General features: G+C 45.8%; 1 protein-coding gene across 6 annotated transcripts in view; it reads left to right on the top strand.

Annotated features, from left to right (window-relative positions):
* E2f3 (E2F transcription factor 3) overlaps nucleotides 1-12,235 on the top strand; it is a 77,236-nt gene that overhangs the window by 9,322 nt on the left and 55,679 nt on the right.

Genomic DNA, 12,235 nt, shown 5'->3' on the forward strand with positions numbered 1-12,235 from the left:
GCACTAGACTAAGTGCCTTCCTCGCCTTAGCACAGAGGCTGCATGGCAGCCTATAAAGTGGATGTTAGTACCGTTCCACACAGGAGGACTTGTTCCACACAGGCTGCCGGGGTTAGGGCTGGCTTAGGACCCTGAGAGTAAGTGGGACAACCAAACTTAAACTTACAGAGACTGTTCCCAGGGTCTCAGCTTACTTCCTCTTTATCCTCTGTGGCCTTGCACTGGGCAAAGCAGGTAGTAGGAAGCCAAAATACCTGCTCAAAAGGAAATAAGTTAGCGTTTTACCTGATGCAGGTTAAGTAACCTTCATTCAAAGTGCTGGGGACGAGGAGTGGTTTTTTTTTTTTTTTTTTTTTTTTTTTTTTTTTTTTTTTTTTACGAGGAGTGTTTTGATTTGGGACTTTAAGACAGCCACTTGCTGCTTAGGCCAGTGGTTCCCCTAACTACATAGTCAAGGCTGACCCTAACTGGTGCCTCCTCGGAAGTGTGAGCTGAGGGGAAACACCCTGCTGCCAGGGTGCCGTGTTTGTTTGCTATTTGCACATAACTAATGACAGTGCTCTTGGGAGTGGGTCTAAATGCCAGGTAATTGGTGCTGTCGACACAGATTTAAGGTCATTTTACACGTTGTTTCTAATAGTTTTGTGCAGAACACCAATTTTATGATGTTTCAGGTTCTTAAAGTCTTTCAGATTCTCAGATTAGGGATATACAACCTGTAGTAAGATCAGCCTTTAGCATTTGAGCTAGGTAACGGATTTCCCAATCCATCCCTAACCTGAGTTGGGATCATGGCACCTGATCTTGAGAAATGTGTAGGCAGTCACTAAGAAAGTTTCTTCAGCGGGCGAGAACCTTGTATATGGTGCTCAGTCCATCTTTTATTTTAGAGAACAACAGACCCAAAGATCTTCCTGCCTACTCTGTCCATACCAGTGAGGTTCTGTCTGAAAAAAGAGGGAGAGGAGGAAGAGGAGGGGAAGGAAAGAAATGATAGGTGGAAAGTAGTCTAGAAAGATGCCCGCTGAATTCTTTTGGCTTCTGCATGCACACGCTCACACACGTACAGCCACACGAATACACACATCACACATAAAACCCAAAGGTGGTACAAGGAGTTTGCTAAATGACTGAGGATCTAAGTGTGGGAGGTCAAAGCGGGAAAGTTTGCTGTGTCCAGGCACCAACACTGACTGGATGCCCTGCTCTGAGTGGTTTAGTCTAACTGTAGGCTTTCTGTTCCGTTGCTCTGGTCTCTAGGAACAGATAACCAGATGGACAGAAAACTGGACTTGAATTGGAAGAGAGGCTGGGCATGTCTTTGAGGTCATGGATGCTATAGAATTGATATAACTGGGAGGAGGATGGAAAGGGGGGTGGGGATTACTAGATCTTTGCTTCAAGATAGGTGACTATGGGGGCTGCAAGAATAGTTGAGGCTTAGCACATCCCTAATTGTGTGGCTCTCCTGTGTGGAGAGAATCCTCCGTGGTGGGGAGGAATATGGGTCTGAGCCCTGGGAATGTTCTCGGCTTTGGCATAGAAGTTACATTAGAATTGCTCAGAAACCACAGATCAAATCTAGTGTTTCTAGATTTTGGAGGGAAAACCACATAGGTGTAGAGACATAGAAACCTTGCACGATTTTGCTTCTCCCTGTGTAATATGAAGATGAGTCAGATTCATCAGACTGATTTGGTGGTGGTGGTGGTGGGGATCAATACTGTCAGGGCTCCCAGAGACGACCCATCACATGTTATTTATGATGTGTTACTGTGCATGGCAGCGAGGCTGCTCTGACAGAGAGCTGGGGTTTTGCCGTGTCACAGAGCACAGGACCAACAGGGGAGTGCCATTTTTTAAGGACAAGTCATGCAATTATGTCTGAGATCAATGTGGCCCCTTTCTTCCTAATTTGCTGTGCTCTTTTGATTTTGCTAATAAGGAAAAAAAAATCTTGAAACTGCTTCGTTATGCTGTGTCAAATTGAAATTTTTAGATGATGACAGTGTTTTGGAGGACAGAGCCAAGTAGATTCGAAATGTCTACAATTAATTTTTTAAAATACATAACACGCTGAAGCCTGTTTGCACCACTCCTTGAATTGTGGCTGATTTTGTTGGCTATGTTGTATAGCAGTGTGACAGTCACGCTAGCACTGTCCTAGGCTTCCCAGCACTTTGTGTTACTGCCCTGCTCGTTAACACCTCAGACACCCTGATTCTGAGAATGGTGAGTTTTCAGCCCTGGAGAGCCATGACACAGCAGTAGGGTATGGAAGGAGCGCGGGACTTGGCGATCTGACTTGAGAAAACATCCTTTCCCAGTTACCAGCGTGTGACCTTTCACCAGTCACATCGGTGAGACACGCTTACCTAAAATAGTGATTCGGTTTCATTGGCTGGCCGGCCAGATTAAATGAGATAGTGTTTATAGGAAACACAACTTGGACTTTCCTCTTCCCAAGGTAGGAAGTGTTCAGTTTTGGTCTAACTTTCCAGGAAATCAGCTGTGGAAAAAGTACCTCATCGAACACTCCCCTTTTGGTGTGTTTGTAGGTCCTGGTACTGTAGAGGGCTCACGAAGTGATTAAGTTGTCTTTGTGGCCTTCCAGTAGTGCCTCAGTAGACCAGAGTAGTGTTCTCTAGTGCTGAAGATAATGTCCAAGGTAGTGGGAAAATAGCAGTGATGTTTCTTAAGTAGGCATCTAGACTTGGGAGGAAGGGGGTTCAGGAGGACAGGAAAGCAGGCTTGGAAAAGTTTAAAATAGAGCAACCCCATTAACATCTTGTTGAGGAAGACAGTCCTGTGCAGTTAGGATTCCTAGTATGTCTGGCCCCCATGTTCTTAGATGGCCAGGAGCAGCATCCTGGATGCTGACAGGGTTAACATTGGCGCCAGACATTTCTAAATTCCCGGGAGCAAAAGCACCATTGATTGAGAACCACTGGACTAGACCTTGAAGAAGGGTGTTACAGAGATCTCATGTGCGTCTCTTCTATATATACCATAAATATTTTTGTAATTGTTTGATGTATGTGCATGTGGAAGGCAAACTCGGATGTTCCTCACGTGTCATCTCTTTTTAAAATTTTAAGACAGCGTCATTCATCGGCCTGGAACTTGCTGAGTGGGCCACCTTGGCTGGCTGTTAAGCCTCACGGATCCACCCCGTCTGCCTCCCTAGAAGCAGGCACTACCACACCTAGCTTTCTTTTTTTTTTTTTTTTTTTTGGTTCTTTTTTTCAGAGCTGGGGATCGTACACCTAGCTTTCTTAACATGGGTTTGGGGACTTGAACTCGAGTCGAGTCCTCAACCTTATCTGGTGAGCACTTTGTCATCTAAACTGTCTCCTGGCCCTAAACGTATCTCTGTGTGCGTGCGCGCGCATGTGCACGCATGTGTGTACGTGTCGTTTTAATATTTTAAATCATCTAATATTTTTCAAATTTTAAATTTGCAAGCAAGTGGCTCCTCATCCTGAATTTCACTTTGAACTGATTGCCCAGCTGCCCTGCAGACCACACTGTAGCTTCTCAGCCTTGGTAGACGGTACTTTCTGTCGCTGGCTCAAGCTCTGTCGTTTTATATGAGCAGAATAATATTAGTTTGCTGCAGGGAGCCTCTCTGGAACTCAGACCAGAACGGCATAAAGTCTGCAGTCCGGAGAAGTGACTTACATTGTCATTGTCCTGCTCAGATCAACTGCTCCACTTCACGGTGGGATAGTCTGGGCGTATCGCCTTCTTTCTATGGCCTGTTTGCTCCCGGTTCCTGCCTGGAAGGATAGCAGGTAGTTATGATAAGTGCTGGCCGAAGCTCTGTCCATGGCTGAACACTGAAGTTCCTGTCTTCCTCGTCTGTATTATCATTACTTCTCGGTCCGGCCTCTGTTTCGGGACAACTGAGCAGCAACTCTTTCTGCTTTCCTTCCCTAGGTGGCAGTGTCAGCCACTGGGAGTGGTGAGTTATTTAGCTTAATTGGGTGACCCTGTGTATCACCTGGTGTAAAGAGCAGAATCAGAACACACAGAATTCCTTAATCTACGTGACCTTATAACTAATGAGGAATAAATACTCGGTAATGTTACTGTCTCTGATGCACTTTGTGCATTGTGGCTCATGATGAGGGCCTGCAAACCAGTGCTATCACTTTGGAACTTGTCCTGAATGTTTTCCACCCAGGATCCCAAGACCTATTGAGTCAGAAACTTGAGTGTCGGAGTCAATAGCTTATTTGATGACCAGTCCTTGGGGGGAAAGTTCTGGGGAGAACCCAAGGGGCTTTGATTGGACTGCAGTGTTCTGTGGTATCAAGTAAGTGTTGCTTGTGTGGTGATTCTGGCCTCAGAGTTTACGTACTTGGGTATGTTACAGAAATTCAAGATGGTGGCACCTTGTTGGCTCATTTTGTATGGACCAACCATGGTTTGAGTGGGATGACTGAGAGGGTTCTGGCTAACAGAAATTCTTGGTCTTTCATTGTCTTTTCATTAGTAAAATGAAAATACTGTCTTTGTCTGGAGACTTTATTTTAATTTGGAGATAAAGTTTAATGTAGCCAAGGCTATCCTTGAACACTGTATGGCCGAGGATGACCTTGAACTGCTGCGTCCATCTCCTAAGTGACAGAGGCCTGTACCCACTGTGTCCTACTGTCCAGTTACTTACAGTCTGTCTGTTTTACCATTGCTATTCTTATTTTAATTCCTTAGCTGTCATTTTATCTGCTCCTATTAAAAATCTTTATATGTGTAATCAAATTGCCAGCCAAGCACACAAGGCTTATTTGGAAATGGAGTGGTGGTTCTCCTTACATGTTTGGTAGTTTGCATATTTAAAGATACTGTGAGGAGTAATGAAATGGTAGACCATGGGAAAGAGTCCAGCTGGGAACTGGGCACAGTGTAGCCGCAGGATAAATGTCCATGTAATTGCTGCCCTATCCAAGTTCATTAGAAAAGCCAAGGCATTAAATAAACAAGAGTTCATTGCATGAAAACTTTTGGATTCAGTTTGCATATGCGTTACCATCATAGAAATTAGAACAGGAAGCATAGAATCTAAAGTTTCGATTTGTACAGGACCCTATCCCAAAGCCTACCCTCAATACCACAAAAGGGGGAGAAAAATAAAAGCTTTTTTAAAAAAGGAATATTTCTCCCCCCAATCTCTGTGTGTGAGTGTGTGTGTGTGTGTGTGTGTGAGTGTGTGTGTGTGTGTGAGGGAGGGAGGGTGAGTGTGTGTGTGTGAGAGGGTGAGTGTGTGTGGGGGAGAGGGTGAGTGTGTGTGTGTGTGTGAGAGAGACAGAGAGGGTGTATGTGTATTGTGTGAGTGTGTGTGTGTGAGGGAGGGTGAGTGTGTGTGTGGGAGAGGGTGAGTGTGTGTGTGTGTGTGTGTGTGTGAGAGTGTGTGTGTGTGGTGGAGAGATGAGATGCTTTTGTTTTTTTTTTTCTTTTAAGGAAAGGCCAAATCTTTTTGATTTGGTAGAAATACTTTGCCTGGCACCTTGCTCTGTCCTCAAATATGAATTATAAGTAATCTGTCCACTCAGTAGTCACCATTCAGTTTAAAGGCAGAAATTGCCTTCAGGTTAGGAGGGCTGTTTGGACCTCTGTATTCAGTCCTTTTGAACAAGGTCTTGACCATGCATAGGAGAGATGAGGGTCTCATCTCTTGATCCAGGTGTGTCTCAGTTCTCTAAAAACAGTCTCTGCCGGTGGCATTTCCTCTTTTTCTGCCCACCTTGCGCTCAAATAACTTCTGGCGACAGCAGTAGTTTGGAGGTCACCATTTGTGGTTGGTTTTACAATAGGGGCCATGAAAGGAAGGCAGGTGGTGTTTGTCTCTTGCTTCCTGCCTTGTTTCGGCGTATAAGGATCAGCTTCTCTCCTTGGCTTTTCAGTTTGCCTTTCTGGGTAGAAAAAGTGGCCCTTAGATACATAACCACCTATGAGCATCTAGCTCCATTCAGCACGACCGCTCTAGCTGAAGGCAGCCCCAGGGGTGGAACTTGAGGTCTCTTCTCTTGACTTAACAGAGTAAAGAAATAAAGATAGGGCCATACTGCCTTAGTATCGATGAGTTTCATAAAGACTTGTCAGAATCCAGTGTTTGGGGTATCAGTGGGATGAACTCTTGAGTCAAATACATCCAGTTAGTTGGTGTGTGTGTGTGTGTGTGTGTGTGTGTGTGTGTGTGTGTGTGTGTGATCATGTGGGGCTGGGCGATGAGACTCAGGGCGGCAGGCTTGGCACGCACTTTACCTGCTGAGGCCTCTCTGTGGCCGCAGCCCTGCTTTCATGTCTTACGTTATGTGAGCAGTGGTGTCAAAATGACATCACGTGGCCGTCCTTTTAAGAAAGGTGGTCTCCTGCGATCTTTGAGCCTGAGAGTGATTGCTGTCGGAAGAGGCTCTGATCCCACCTTACAGACTTAGGAAATAACGTTTATTACTCTGGAAGGTTGCTTTGTGTTAATCGGAGTTCCAAAGACTGATAAACTTAAAACATATACTTATTAATTTACCTCAGGAAGTAATACTGCCAAGCGGACAATTACAGATATTTTGGTACTTATCAGAGGAAAAATAAATGAGTTGAATGGTCCCATTAGTGTTGCCCTGCTGTGGTGGCCCCTTCTGGAGTGGGCCTTGGAGGCACAAGTATTGCCAGCTCCAAGGAATATATGCGAACGGTTACTTACTGAGGGTCTCCCTCCCTCACCCCACTGGGGACAAACGGTCACTTACTGAGGGTCTCCCTCCCTCACTCCACTGGGGACAAACGGTTACTTACTGAGGTGTCTACCTCCCTCACTCCACTCGGGAACACTGTCTTTGTTTATATAGAAAATACATATTTTTGGGACATGATTTTTCTTTTATTTTTAATCAGAAAATAGAAAGTAGAGTGAAAAGTTAAAATACCCGTAGTCCTGCTTCTTCCCCAGAGGGGGAACTGCAATAAAATGTTAGTCTGGTCCATTTCATATCCATTTGCAAATGTATATTTAATACAAAAAGACAAGTGATTTTAAAGTACAAAAGGGATACAAACCGGCTTGCAAAGTCTACTCCACAGCGTTAGAAGGCTCTCAGTGTCAGTGTTCACTGATGTGTTATTCTTAGTGGTGGCCACTCGTGGGATATGCCGACGGTATTTAGTTATTCCCACTTGATTTCTGTTATTTTTGATTCTAGCTGTTACTATTTTAAATAGCGCTACATTGGCTAGCCACAAATCGTCCTTCATCAGCTGCTAATGAGGGCACCATCCTTCATCGGGTACAACACAGACTAACCCTGCTGCCCCCCACGCCCGCTGCCGTCACTGCTATTGTGTATTGTGAAACGCAGCGTCGGGTGATGCCACCATTGTTACTGAGCGTCCTTAACAAACTCGGAGGGCCTAAGACAACCACTAGATATAGCCTTTTTCTGCAGTCAAGAGACTTGGTCACCATATAAGGAGGACTACACTTAAATTATTGGTAAGAGGTATAATTTTGGGGGCGGCGGTAACTCAGTAAAATTAAGTTTGGTGTCACATAGTGAGTCCCCGGTACCAGTGAGAAAGACCTTGTCTCAAAAGACAAAGTGAAGAAAGCCTGAGCTTGGTCTCTGTACCTGATCACATGTATCTTCACACATGAAGATATGTCTGCTCACGCGTGAGCACACACGAAACATAGTATAGTCTCTCTCGGGGTTAGTGATAAATATATTTTCATTGTCAAACATTGGGTGTGTCCACAGTTGTGCACCTCTCTGCTGTTGTGTGACTGGCAACTTGGGCCTGTTTACCTCAGTGTCATTAGCATCACAGGAGTAGTGTGTTGTACGGACACATTAGGACAGCCACCATGTCACTACATAAGAATTCTTCAGCTCTGTGACAGTCTTAGGGCATCAGAGTTTATAAGTGGTCTCGTTAACTAGATGTCATCTTCTGTACATAACTGTTGTGTGTGTACAGATGTGTGTTTCTATATGTCTTGGGATAGCAGGGCAGTGTATTATCACTAGCCTCGCTCCCTCTCTATTTAGACCTTTTCTTTCCTCCTGTGACCTTGGTTGTTTTACTTCACATGAGACATCAGGTGCTTCTTATGCCGATGTTTAACTCTTCCTCCTCTCGCCGGCTCTCTTAGAGGGATGGGTCTGAGGTTTAAAAGACAGATCCCGTATTCCCAGCCTTTCCATCTGTAAATTCAAGCAAGGATACAATTTACTTTTAAATGCATCTGCTTTAAACATGCAGACTTTTCTTCTTGTCTGTACCCTCTAAACAATACCGTAGAGCAACAGTTCTCAACTCGGTCCAATGACCCTTTCACAGGGGTCTTCTAAGACCATCGGAAAACAAAGATATTTACACTACGATTTGTTAGTAATTACGGTAGTGAAGTAACAATGAAAATAATTTTCTGGTTGGGGTCACCACAGCACGAGGAACTAACTGTATTTAAGGGTCGCAGCACTGGGCAGGTTGAGAATCTCTGGAGTAGAGTAAGAGCGGCATTAATATTGCACGAGTAATGAGGATGATTGAAGTGCACATGGAGGTCCTGTGGAAAAGAGAAGCTAAGACGAGGCCATGTTGCTTAAAGGACTTAACATCTTTGGATCTGCGACCACAGCAAGGTGGTGGTTGTTGAACTAATCCCCACAGGAACTAAAGAATAACCACACCATAAGGGTAATGACATCCTAGACATTCTGGCCAGAGGAGACAGCGACACAACCCTGGGAGTTGTCTACATATTCAAAAACATTGTAATGTGGTTAGCCGTCAGTGAAGTGACAGATCTGTGGGAAATCCAGAAGTACTGCTTCCCTGAGGAGGAGCCTTTAAACACCAGGGCAACTCAACTCGTGTGTGTGTGTGTGTGTGTGTGTGTGTGTGTGTGTGCGCGCGCGCGCGTGCGTGCGTGCTTGGACGAGGCACCCTATCGTCTACATAGTTCACACTTGAACTGTGAAATTAGGTTATTTTAAAAGTACCCTCAAAGCACGTGCCGGAAGACACCCCAGAACCACTACAATGGACAAATGTGGGATGAAGAGGTGGGAAAGATTGGAGTGGCGCTTGCACTAGGGACAGAGACAGAACTGGTGATGTGATGGTGGTGACAGGCGAGAGAGGATTGAGGTCTACCTGCTATCCTTGCCCAGTAGGGTCCACAGGATGGTGTACAATAGCCTGGAGCTTATGCACACACAGATTCAGCCCCCAGACCTGCTGGACCTGCTGCCCAGCTGGAGAATCGCTTGGCTCTAAGCAGTGATGGGGGCCAGGGATGAAGAAAGGTTCACTTTGTGGATTGAAGGACCATCATGATCCTCGATGCCATCGGAGGCCATTGGTGTCCATGGTCCATGCTGCTGCCCTAGACCACGATGAAGCCTCAGATTCATGGTGCCTTGGTGACGTCGTCACACTTTGCTACCTCAGGGAGCCATGCCAATGGGAGTGGCATGTGTAATCACCTGAGACCATGCTGAGGCTCATGGTCTAGGCAGCTGCTCAGGGCCATGCTGATGTCAATGGCCTGTGTTACCCCTGAAGCCGGTGCGGATGCCCGATTTGGTGGGCAGGGGCGCTCTGCAGTTCTCAGCGCTATAGTACACAGGTGGTTGTGGTCTACCTCACAGCTCTCCTCAGCTGATGCCTTCTGGCCCAGCTACAGGCAGAGAAAGAGTCATCCTCCCTTAGGGGCTGGCCACTAGCAATTTGGCCATACTCTACTAGTGAATATATAAACCACACAAAATATACTTTCAGGGAGGTATGGGGGATGGGATAGACATGGGAGGACTGGGAGGTGAGCGTTATTGGGGCACGTGGTGTAAGATTATCAAATAATTATTTTAGAGAAGTCTCCTCATTCCCCTGATACTGGTCTAAGTTTACATGTTAGGGGCTACATTCGTAGCTTTCTGGTTTCAGTTTGTGCCTGATGGAACCCTCCCTCCTCACCAGGTAGGGTAGCCCCTTGAGTCTTATTCTCTCTAGGGTTTTCTGCTGGCCCTCTTGGGTGAACATCAAGAAAGTGGTTTTCTTTGGGGACCTTTGAGACTGACTCCCTAACAGGGCACACATCAGGTTTTGAAGTAATCCTATTTATGAGTAGTAATGTATTGATTGTGTGTAAAATGGACCCAGAGGCCTGTAACCAGGAGTCCATTTGAATTATAATTTAAGATATCTAGCAGAATAACTGGTGGAATGTTATGTCTGCCCTTAGGATAGAAATGGTGAGTTATTTAGTGGGCTTTTTGTAATATAGTTGGTGTGCATGTGGGGTGTTTATTCAAGTTTGCTTGTCTTTTTTTTAGAAATCCCTGGTGTGTGTGAGAGATTGATTGATTGATTGATCATAGGTGCTCATGTGCCATGGGGTACGGGTGAAAGCCAGAGAACAATCTTGAGTATTGGTCTCTTGACCAGTGATGTTGAACGGTGTTTGAGAACTGTCTCTTACTAAAGCTTCTGGGAGTCCTCCTGTCATTGTCTCTGTCTCAACATAGGGCATTGGGATTATAGACAAACACAATGTTCAAGTCCACCTTCGCCTGGGGATTTGAACTCAGTTCCTCACAGTGGCAGAACTAGCACTTTAAGCCGCTGAGCCATCTCCAGCCCCACATCCAAAGTCCTTTAATGTGCGTTTTTCTCAGCAGTTAAATGGAGGCACTTAAGTCAGTGTCATAAAACACTTATAAAAACGTGGTTCTGCTTTGTTTATCCATATTATGTGACTTTATCTTAGACCGTAGAAGGTACTCGGAGCTAGGAATGCAGCTCGGGGTAGAGGGCTAAGGGGACAGAACCCTAGGTCCAATCGCTGTGCTAGAAAGACAAAAAGGCTCCTAGTTAAAGGCTTCTTACATTTACTGTATGACTATGCCCCCAGTCTTACGAAAGCCTAGATGGTTTCCATCTAGACTAAGGACATGCGTGAGTATTTTGTTGTAAGCATGCTTCTCGGGTCTGGGACATCTGTGCCATCCTCGCCCTCCCCATGGGCAGTATCTAGATCACCATCTAGCCTTACATTGGCATTATGGCTACATGTCGGCCCTTCCAGGGCTGTGACCGCTCCCTGGGGCCTGTGTGGGCGTCCTGACCTGGGTCCGCCAGCGGGGCCTTCGGTCCTCCCAAGGGCTTTACTAATACTTCCGTGCCTTCTTTCCCATCCTCCCCTCCCCCAACACAACTGCCCCGGCATCCTGGCTTTTTCCATTCTTGACAAATGATCTGTCCACTGTAACTGTAGCTAAGCTGTGCTGATATCTGTTGAAATTAGACCTAGAATCTAAATGTGGCTTCATGAAATGATGGGCAAGACATTTTTCCCTTCAGAGAGTCTGGATTCTTGGCAATCGAGCCACCTCCCAGTAGTTTCTGAGCTGAGATGTTGAGGGACAATGGCGTAATATGCCGGGAGCTTACTTAGAATGACAGTTCTCCGAGTGGCACACACGGTGTTGGCTTTTGTTGTTGCGATGGGATGAGGTAGGGAGCAGTGTTTGCTGCCACTGCACCTGCATTCCCTGAACCCGTGGACTGACTTCAACCTGGTGGCATCCCTTATCTAACAGGAATCCCAAACCTTCCTGGTGTCCCCTTCTTGCAGCCATTCCAAGTCCCCAATGAGGCTTTGTAACCCAGAGACTTAATGTCTTAACCAATACTGACTTATTCAAGTTCTGTGTATTTGGTCATTCCTCTTAACAGTTTGAAACAGTAATTTGATGGATGAAACTATCTCTGTACAACAGGTCAGTGACATGTGAGACCCCCTTTGTCCTGCAAGACTGTGTGGCCATTATCTGGGTGGCGAACCAAGACATTGGGAAGCTACTTGGGGAAGAAGGGTCTCCTGGGTCACAGGCAATAGTGAGGTTTACTGTGTAATCAGACTTGGGCTTCAGGACGCAGATGTGGACCTGTGGGCTCAGAGAGATTTAAAGCTACCTTCCACTCAGTCTCTCCTCAAAGCCACAGGGAGTTTTGCTGTTCAAGGCTTCATTCTGCTACTGAGCTCTAGAACCCACTTCAAGAGCTCACTGAATGCTGCCTCTGTTCTTAATGATGCTGTGAAGCACTAAAATCTTATTTTGAAGTTGCTGGTGAGGAGAGGCGTACAGGTCAGACGGAAACTCTCACCCAATCACCAAAGAGGAGGTTAGCTCTGGACTTCAGTGCTGCTTGGGTTTAAGATCTCATG

The sequence above is a fragment of the Rattus norvegicus genome, chromosome 17 (genome assembly GCF_021556685.1).
Source record: "Rattus norvegicus strain SHRSP/BbbUtx chromosome 17, alternate assembly SHRSP_T2T, whole genome shotgun sequence".
NCBI classification, from domain to species: domain Eukaryota; kingdom Metazoa; phylum Chordata; class Mammalia; order Rodentia; family Muridae; genus Rattus; species Rattus norvegicus.